Source organism: Brassica napus, chromosome A3 (genome assembly GCF_020379485.1).
Source record: "Brassica napus cultivar Da-Ae chromosome A3, Da-Ae, whole genome shotgun sequence".
NCBI classification, from domain to species: Eukaryota; Viridiplantae; Streptophyta; class Magnoliopsida; order Brassicales; family Brassicaceae; genus Brassica; species Brassica napus.
In genome coordinates, this window is record NC_063436.1 from 28,392,775 (window position 1) to 28,403,477 (window position 10,703).

Sequence of the window (10,703 nt, forward strand, 5' to 3'; positions counted from 1 at the left end):
TATCAACGTCACAAGTGAACAAGAAGAATAAGACACCAAATGACCTGTCATGATGTGTTTCTAAACAAGGTGAGATTAGATAGTTGTTATTATTTATGGTTACGAAGTTGGTTCAGATGAATATCTTTCTTGACCATTTCATCAAGTTGTAAAAAAAAAGATAATAGTTCCCTATTTCCAAATAAGAAACTAATTATATTCTTGAAAATAAATTAATTGCATACAAAATACTAATATTATAAGAACTTACAACAAACCTTTCATGTTACCAAACTTTACTATTTGTTTTCTTATTTAGTGACCTCAGCGAGTGTTATAACAAACTTTTTATGTTATTTAGGATAAGTCTTAAATCTAACGTTACAGTTTCTCAAACCTTTTGTAAACTATGATGTTAACATGTTAGGAGCTCAAGCATGTTTTAGTTTTAGTGGAGTCAATGCGATGTGGATTAGGTAATCGATTGAAATATAATTGTGCTCATTGAAAGGAAGCATCACTATTTAAGATATTCTGCTGACTTCAGTGGTGAATCCAAACTGATTTTTCACTGGGTGGACAAAGTGTAAAATTACCAGTAACAATATGTGTATATATGAAATTAGGCTCAGTAACACACCATTTTTTTGAAAATATTATGGGTGCATCCGTGCATGTGCACACCCTCTCTCCTTACTAGCTTTGCCCCTGGTTGACTTGAAGAAATATTAGACAATAGAAGATTCGTTTTAGTGAGCAGCTAGATTGGAAGTACTTGAAGAAATGATTGTTGCCATCCTGGTACTGCAGGAAAGGCTACATGATTATGGTGAAAGAATCTGAGAAGTTTTTTAGATTCAAGAAACTTCTCCTTGGCATTAAAACCACCATTGTTTTTGTTAACACCAAAAAAAACTCCAACTCTATTGCTAAGATCTGGATAAGACCGGAATCCGTGTCATAACCCTGCACTGTGGGAAAACTCAAAAGCATAGAGAAATCAGATTGGAAAAATTCAGAGCAAAGTGATACAACTTCTTTGACAAATTGGTCATTTAAGCGGATTAGTATGTGTTTTTCGGTCAGACACATATGTATGTGTATCTACAACCGTGCTTAAAAATTTTAATAACTTTTGATGCTATAAGCCGAATAAAATAGTTCAATATTCTATTAATTTTTGTATAATAAATAATATAATAATAATAATTGTGTAAAGTAATTTGGTAGAAATAAAATATTAATATAAATAATATTTATATAGTTCTAATTTTGTAAAGTTTTAGAATAAATAATATATTATCAATAGAAATTAATCCCCTAATGTTAATATATATTTAGGTTTATGAATAATATGTTTTTATGAAGACTATGTTTTCTATTACAACATTTAGTTTACAAAAAAATAAACAATAGCTTAGAAAAACAACTAAATACATAAATTTTGTTTTTGGTAGTAGCCAAGTAGCTCCAAAGGAAGTGGGACTATGAGTTCCTGACAATGGGTTGTTATGGTTAGAAAGCCATACTCATCGATACTTTACATGATTTTTAAATAAATTATTTCAATAATTTTCTTTCATTTTCAACAAAATAAATAATATTCACTTGGCGGCTCCATATGATTTCAGCCATTAACATAATATTTACAATGATTTTATCTATTTTATAACTCGAAAATTCAATTCTGTTAACTGATTTAAATTTAGAGTCATTCTTGGGTTCACCCCCTAAGGTGAACCTCTAGGTTCACCAACCAATAGAATTTCATTATTTCAATTTCGATATCTTTTAGAAAAGGAAACAAAATATTGTCAAAATATATTATGTTTTTTAAATAAAAAGGTTAAAAAATAGTAGTTAGAGAAAAACGAATTTAAAAAATATATATATTTTTATCGTCGTCAGCAAAACACTAAACCCTAAATCCTAATCCCTAAACCCTAAATCATAAACCCTATAAACCCTTGGGCAAACTCTAAACCCTTGAATAATTCATACTCTAAATCAAAAACACTAAATCCTAAAACCCTAAACCCTAAACCCTTAAGTGTTTAGTGTTTTTGATTTGGAGTTTAGGATTTATCCAAGGATTTAGGGTTTATCCAAGGGTTTATGATTTAGGGTTTAGGGATTAGGGATTAGGATTTAGGGTTTAGTATTTTTCTGAGGACGTTAAAAATATATTTTTTTAATTACTACTTTTTTTAATTTATTTATTTTTACCTTTTTATTTTAAAAATATAATATAACTTATATCTTGAGAAAATATTTTGTTTCCTCTTTTAAAAAATTTCGAATATGAAATAACACAATCCTATTGGTGGGTGAACCTCTAAACCCTAGGGAGTGAACCCAAGAATAAGTCTTAAATTTATATCTCTATAAAGTAACTAAAAATTTTAAAACTTTGAGACCTCATTTATTACCCATACAACCTTTCAATTATTTTTGTCAAAAATAATCCAATTGTTTACTTCGGATTATTCATCAAGAAGATTCCACCAATCCATCTTAAGAGTTCACTAGACCAACATTTAAACTAAAACAAGAAAGAAAGTTTGTGTTTTAAAATAAAGTGTTTTAAAAAGAAAAAAAAGAAAGTTTAGATTCAGATAACTTATGGCAAACAAAAACAGCAAATTAGTTGCCCACAAATTAACATACTTTGAATATATATATATAATAAAAATAATTAAATAAATTTTTTACTCAATATAAAAAATGAAAATAGTGGTAAAATAGAAAAAAAATAAAATTAAGAAACATATGAAAACTGTATTTAATAGTGGTATCAATTCCTTAAAAAGAAAGTTGAAGAAAATTAATTTTACACTTAATATCTACCAAAAATATGCACTCCCTTAAATTAACTACAACCAAAACACAAAAAAATCAGTAGCGCACAACTTCTATACATCATTTCTGCATTCACTCATAAAAAAACTAGAATCTATAAAAAATAAAAATTATGTAAACAAAACATCAAAAATCAAAAAATTAACCACAGATCAAACATAAATATATAAATACAATTTTGTTTTTGAAATACTACATGCATAACACTTAAAATGATCACATAGCAATAGAGGAAGAAGACTATATAAAACATTTTCATTTTTATAAACAGAAAATATCCATTCCCCATTGACGTACTTTTAAAGGAAGAAACAAAAATTAATCAAACAATCAATATTTTTTCCTTACAAATATGTCTAAATTTTATATGAAAAGACAATGATATCGGTATTAAAAAATTAAGCTATAATAAGTTAACATTTTTAAATCATAAAAAAAACAAAAGAAATATAACAAAAATGAATCAAATATTATGCTAACATATTTTAATATTTTTATTTATATACTATTTTTTGTTATTTGATTTTAAATTTATATTCTCATAATTTAATATTTATATTCTCATAATGATAATTTAATATTTGTAATTTCACTCCTATCGTTAACTTATTTTTACTTTGTTTTAATTAAAAATGAACCAATAATCACTATATAAAATTTTAATTTATATGATATAAGCCAAGCTCAAGTCGAAATAAATCTACAAACCACTTTTTAGTTTAAACAAAAAAAGAAACAGTCTTTGGATTAGTTTGGTTAACCTATCCCTTATTCTTTTTTTTGTCAACTGCCTCCGTATATTAATTCATATACTTCTAATTTGTTACAAATTATTAAATTTAATTTACTAAATTCAATATTACACCATAAAACATATTAAAAATGGATTCAGATATATTCCAACATTCAAAAAATGATTTTACATTAAAAAACATAATCTTCTTCTCTCTTTTGGAACACTCACATTAATAACATCATCTATAATGATATTTAAGTACATTATAAGGGAATTATTTTCTTCCTGTTTATTTATTTATGATAAAATTTATATTTTTTCAATTAAAATTATTGAATTCGCTTCCAAAAATAACAAAGAAATTCACATAAATTATACTAAGTTATAAAATTACATGTAATATAAAATGTAAAATTCACATACAAAATTTAAAACATATAAACCGCGCGTAGCGCGGTTAGAATCTCTAGTATATATAAAAGAGACATAAACTTTTCTGTGGTTAAAAATAAAATAAGACATAAACTAATTTACTAATTGCCAAAGTATGCTAATTGATAGTTCATGAAACTAATATGATATCAAAGTTTCTTGATAAAAAGATGGTTTCAAAGCGTCAATGCACATTGCTCTAACGCAAGTGAAATTAATTGAACCTAAAATTTGTCTGATTGATCCAATAAAATTTTGACCTGATTGTAAGTTTGGCATGTATTTTCTCTTATTATTTCTTCATTCTGCATCATTTTGTGGCATACACTGATACACATTGCATTTGAACGTTGATTTATATGTATTTACATACATCTTCGAACTCTTAGGATGTAAATCATGCATTGTGTATATATATTATGACTAAGTCATGTAGGTATTCTTGGAGCTCAGTGAAGAAGAACGAAGTAAGTGTCTGACCCAGTTTGTTTGGATTAACCCAATTTACTATAAATAGTTTAAAAACACACTACAAGAAAACACGCCGAATTCCGACGGAGATTCCGACGGACTCCAAAATCGTCGGAAGTTTTTGACGGATTTCCGACCGATTTCCGACGAAAACAAAAAATTTGAAGTCGTCGGAATTCCGTCGGCCAATTCCGACGAATTTCCTAGAAAACAAGGCTCGTCGGAATTTTCCGACGACTTTTCGACGATATTCCGATAAAACATATAACCTCTGTAAGCGTCGAAAATTCGTCGGAAAATTCCGACGAAATTCCGACGACATTCCGATTAACAGATATAACCGTTACGGTCATCGGTATTCCGTCGGCATTTTTCGACAAATTTCCGACGAACCAAGTGACCGTTGCCGATAAATATATATGACCGTTTTATAGCCGTTTGAGATTGGAAAATACCGACGGAATTCCGACGGACTGTTTTATATCTGTCGGAATTCCGTCGGAAAGTCGTCGGATGGCCGTAAGCAATTTCCTATAAATGCAACCCCTCCTCATTCAACTCATTCTCACTTCATTCTCTCTTCTTTCTCTTTAGTCATAACAATTCCATGAAAATCATGTCTTCAGGAGCTTATTATCGTTCGTGGATGGATAAACTTCATTTGGATCCCAACACCAATTTGCTTACGGAAGAATACGTTAAAGGGATTGGAGAATTCATGAAGCTTGTTCAACAGCAACCGGATGCAAAAAATGGTATGTTAAGATGTCTCTGCTCTACTTGCAATAATAATAAGGTTATAAAAGAATTTGATGTTTGGACTCATTTGTATATGAAAAGGTTTTCACGTAATTATAAAGTTTGGTACCTTCATGGGAAAACTGGTTATGAATATGGTAGTACTAGCGAACCTCAGCCTGTTAGTGAACTTCAGCCTGATATTAGGTTAGAAGAATCTAGAACGGATATAGATTATGGTATAGGTACTGAGCAGATGGTACATGATCATTATAGAGGGGAATAACCAAATCCCGAATCTAGGAGATTTTTTGACATGTTGGATGCAGGAAAACATCCTTTATATCAAAATTGTAGAGATGGTCATTCAGTCTTATCATCTGCAACTAGATTAATGGGTATTAAGACAGACTATAATTTGGCTGAAGAATGTATGGATGCGATTACTGATTTTGTCAAAGATATTCTACCTGAGGATAACCTTGCACCGGGTTCATACTACGAGGTTCAGAAACTTGTTGCCGGTCTTCAACTACCGTACGAAGTGATAGATGTATGTATTGACAACTGCATGATCTACTGGAGAGTGGATGAGACACGGAATGTATGCAAATTTTGTGGGAAACCTCGTTATCAGGAGACGAGGGGAAGAGTTCCGATCCCGTTCAAAAGAATGTGATATTTGCATTTGACGGAAAGATTGAAGAGGTTGTATCAGTGTGAGCGCACATCAAAAGCAATGAGATGGCATGCAGAGCATTCCACAAATGGTGAGATTAGACATCCTTCAGATGCGAAGGCTTGGAAACATTTCCAGTCAACATATCCAGAATTTGCGGAAGAGGAAGAAATGTTTATCTTGGATTATCTACTGATGGTTTCAGCCCGTTTGGAAAGCATGGAAGACATTATTCTCTATGGCCAGTTATTGTGACACCGTACAACTTACCTCCGAGCTTGTGCATGCGACGAGAGTTTTTGTTTCTCTCAATTCTCGTCCCCGGGCCAGATCATCCTAAAAGATCACTAGATGTGTTTCTTCAACCACTGATATATGAGTTGCAACAACTGTGGGCGCATGGTTTTGAGACATACGATGTTTCGTGCAAAGAAAACTTTCAGATGCGGGCAGTACTTATGTGGACAATAAGTGACTTTCCAGCATATGGTATGTTATCTGGATGGACAACACATAGGAGGCTATCATGTCCATATTGTCAAGATGACACAGATGCTTTCCAACTAGAGAACAGAAGGAAAACGTGTTGGTTTGACTGTCACAGACGATTTCTACCACCTGATCATCCATACCGCAGAAGTAAGCCTTCGTTTACGAAGAACAAGCAGGCGTTTGATGGTCCACCTGAGGAAGTTAGTGGGAAAGATTTGTTGAAGCAGTTTAGGGATTTTGATGCAGAAAGGACGCCAGATGTAGGTGGACATGAAAACATTCGAGTCAGTGCGGTTGGAGAGCTACATAACTGGCACAAAAAGAGTATTTTCTGGGATCTGCCATATTGGAAGAGTCATCTATTGCGGCATAATTTAGATGTCATGCATATTGAGAAGAACTTCTTCGACAATCTGATGAACACAGTCCTTAACATCCAAGGTAAAACGAAGGATAATTTGAAGTCAAGGTTGGATTTAGTCGATATCTGTGATCGTGTGGATGTTAACCTAAGAGGACGAGTGGATGGAAGTTCTGATGATGATGAACCATTGTAACCAGAGTCTACCAGCAACGCCCAGGCAGTTGAAGATTTGGCAAATGTTGAACTCGTTGAGGATTTGACTGAGTTTGGACTTAATGCTGTTGTACATTCGGAGCCAGAAGCTGAGGTTGGGGAGTTTGATGAAGATTCAGAAGATTCTGATTAGTTTTTTTTTTTTTTTATTGGTCGGTCGGAAATCCCTCGCAAAATACCGACGACATAGCGACAACAAAGAGTTTCATTGAAGTTTGGAAATGTCCTCGGTAATTCGTCGGAATATACCGACGACATTCCGACGAACATGACAAGTTCGTCGGAATGTCATCGGTATATTCCGACGAATTACCGAGGACATGTGTTTCTAAAAAATTTCAGACATAAAAATCTATAAGTTTATATGCCAAAACTATGAAAATAACACATAATAAGTGTTTAGTATAGTATTAGATCGCAACCGTTCAAATATAACAACTCATTAAAATATTTATGTATGCATATCATCTCATCTCATCTTAACACTCATATACTTATACAATCATATTCATCTAATCTTACACTACAAAAAATGTTGTTGTGTAAAATCGTATTATAAAAACATTTTTATTCTTAAATCCTTATGCAAATACTATATATATTTTCAAAAATTTGGATTTTGCATTTAGAAACTTGTAACCAACCCTTAAACACTAAGTCGTCGGAATTCCGTCGAAAATGGTCGTCAGTATTCCGTCGGAATATACTGACGGAAACTAATTCCGTCGGAATTTCAATTTACCCGGAAAAACCAAACCGCGTGAAAATTTTTGCGAACCGCCAATTGGTATATATTTAATGTACCGACGGAATACCGACGAACCCATGTCCATCGGAAACGTTAAATATAATTACCCTTCTTCTTCCTTCTTCGTTATTTCCGCCTCTCTCTCAATCCTCTCCGCGATTTCTCTCTCTTTCACGGCGATTCCGACCGTTCTCGAGCTCCCATCACCGGCGAATCCTCTTCTCACCCTCATATCTCTTCCCCAAATCCCAAATCATGTAAGAATCATCCCAACCTTGTCTTATCTCAATTTTTTAGGGTTTTGGAAGTTAGATCTCGGATTTTAGGTTGTTTGATTGAAATATTTAGGATTGAATGGATAGTTTAGGATATATAAGTTAGGATTGTTGTTTGGATTGTTGTTTTAGTTTTTTTTGGAATTATTTTGTGTTTTTGTTAAAATTCAAAACGTTTTACTATTTTTAAAATGTTTTTTGATTTTTAAAAACGTTTTTCGAGTTTCCAGTAATAAACTATGTATAATAAAACGTTTTTTAAAAATTTTAAAAATATTTAACAACATTTTTATATATTTATAAATTTTTTTATAATTTTGTATACATATATATATATAAATCATGTATAATAAAAATTTTTATAATTTTTTATAAGTTTCCAGTAATAAACTATGTATAATAAAACGTTTTTTAAAAGTTTTAAAAATATTTAACAACATTTTTCTATATTGATAAAATTTTTATAATTTTGTATACATATATATATATAAATCATGTATAATAAAAAATTTTATAATTTTTTATAAGTTTCCAGTAATAAACTATGTATAATAAAACGTTTTTTAAAAATTTTAAAAATATTTAACAACATTTTTCTATATTTATAAAAAAAATTTAATTTTGTATACATATATATATATATAAATCATGTATATTAAAATTTTTTAAATTTTTTATAATTTTTTATAAGTTTCCAGTAATAAACTATGTATAATAAAAGGTTTAATTGTTTTTTAAAATATTTATAAAACCTTTTGTAATTATATAAACGAAAACATTAAAAATAGAAATGATTTGAAAAGATTTTTGATGTATTAATTTTGTTTTAGGTCCGAGATGTACCCCGCCCCGCAGCCCGTCTTCGACGTAGTTCGGTGAGCAGTTCCCGTGCATCGGGATCGTCTCACGAACAGAACTCGGTTCCCGCATATATTCCCGCTCCAGCTCCCGCTCCAGCTCCCGCTGCCCCTCCTGCTGCTGCTCAACAGGATCCGGGGGTCATGCCAGTTGATCTATTGGTTCAGCAACCAGGTCGAGAGCATCTCCCGGTTCTCCATCCCAACCCACGACGAGGACATAGAACTTGGTTAGTATTTTTTTTTATTTGTAGCATTATGTTTTTTTCCATTAATTAACTTGTTAACTTGTATTTTTTTAAAGGTTCACCAAGTCGAGAAATGGCATTAGCAGGAGCATCAACCAGATGATGTACTCCATGCTTCGTTTTGGATATTCAAAGTGGAGTGTGATTCCTTCCGAAGAACGAGAGTTGTAGTTTCGTCAGTTTGCGGTAAACTCTTCATTTTTTTAAAGTATTTACATTTTTTTTTAATATATTTACTTATTAAATTATGTTTGTTTTGTAGTAAGAGTTCAACTGGCACTCCGATCTCACGGAAACAGTCCGTAAGAAATTCAACGAAAAGGCCATGGACTCTTATACGAAGCAGATAAACGCGTGGAAGACAGTTTGGCAGAAGAAAAAGAGGCCACGGTTCATCAACGGGACGGTGTGGGAGCAGTTGATAGTTCATTGGGAGAAGGAAGAAACTGCAGAGACGTCTTCTAGGAACTCCAAGAACCGGAAGAGCGATCGTGGCGGGAAAGGTATGTATGTGCACAACCTCGGCGCTTGTTCTATGTCTACTAAGGAGGATGAACTTGTAAGTTTTTTTTATTATTTATCTTTATATTTTTTAAATAAATATTTTATATATTCCTTGGCTAATAATGGCGGTTTTTTAGATCGAAGAAAATGACGGTAATCCCGTTGATCGTCTCCAACTCATTAAGGTGGCTCACACTAACAAGAAGACGGGTCAAATTCAGGACCTCGTGATCAAAGGTGTCGTTGATTTGGTGGAAGCTGAAATAGCATCTCAATCTCAGCCTCTCTCTGATGACGGCGATTCTACGGGAGCTTCAACCAAATTGTCCCTATTGCAAATAAATGAGATGGTTGTAAAGGTAATTTTTTTTATTAATATATTTTTTTTATAATGTCGATTACTAATTTGTCCCTATTTACTAACTTTAAATATTTTTGTAGGCGGTTCCTAAAAAGAAAGAAGGCCGTTTAGTTGGGTTGGCCCGCCGTGCTTCTTCGTATCCGGCATCTTCTTCGCAAGCTCCGTATGCCGATCCCATGATTCTCGAGGAGCTACATGACAAAGATGAACGGATTGGGGCATTGGAGGAGCAGAACACCACTATCCTTTCTGAGAATGCCACTATCCGTTCGGAGAATGCCACTATCCTTGCTGAGCTGGCATCCCAGAAGAAGTTCAACGCCGAGATAACGCAGAAGCTAGATTGTTTGATGTCTTCGAGTTCTTAGTTTTTTTCTGCTTTTTAAAACTTTCTGAATATTTTTTTTTTATTTCGTTTTGCATGAATTTTAAACTTTCTGAATATTTTTTTCTATTTCGGTTTGTATGAATTTAAATTCTATAATATTATTAGTTTTAAATTTCAGATTTTATTTATTTATTAATTAATTTTTAATATAAAAATATATATAAAAATGCAAAATTAATTCTTATTTAAAATTGATATATTCCGACGAATTGAAGGCGTCGGACTTTACCGACGAACCAAGTCCTCGGAACATACCGACGGACACTGGTTCGTCGGACAATACCGACGAACCAAGGGTCGTCGGGAAATTCCGACAAACCATAGTCTGTCGGTATTTTCCGAGGACATGGTTCGTCGGT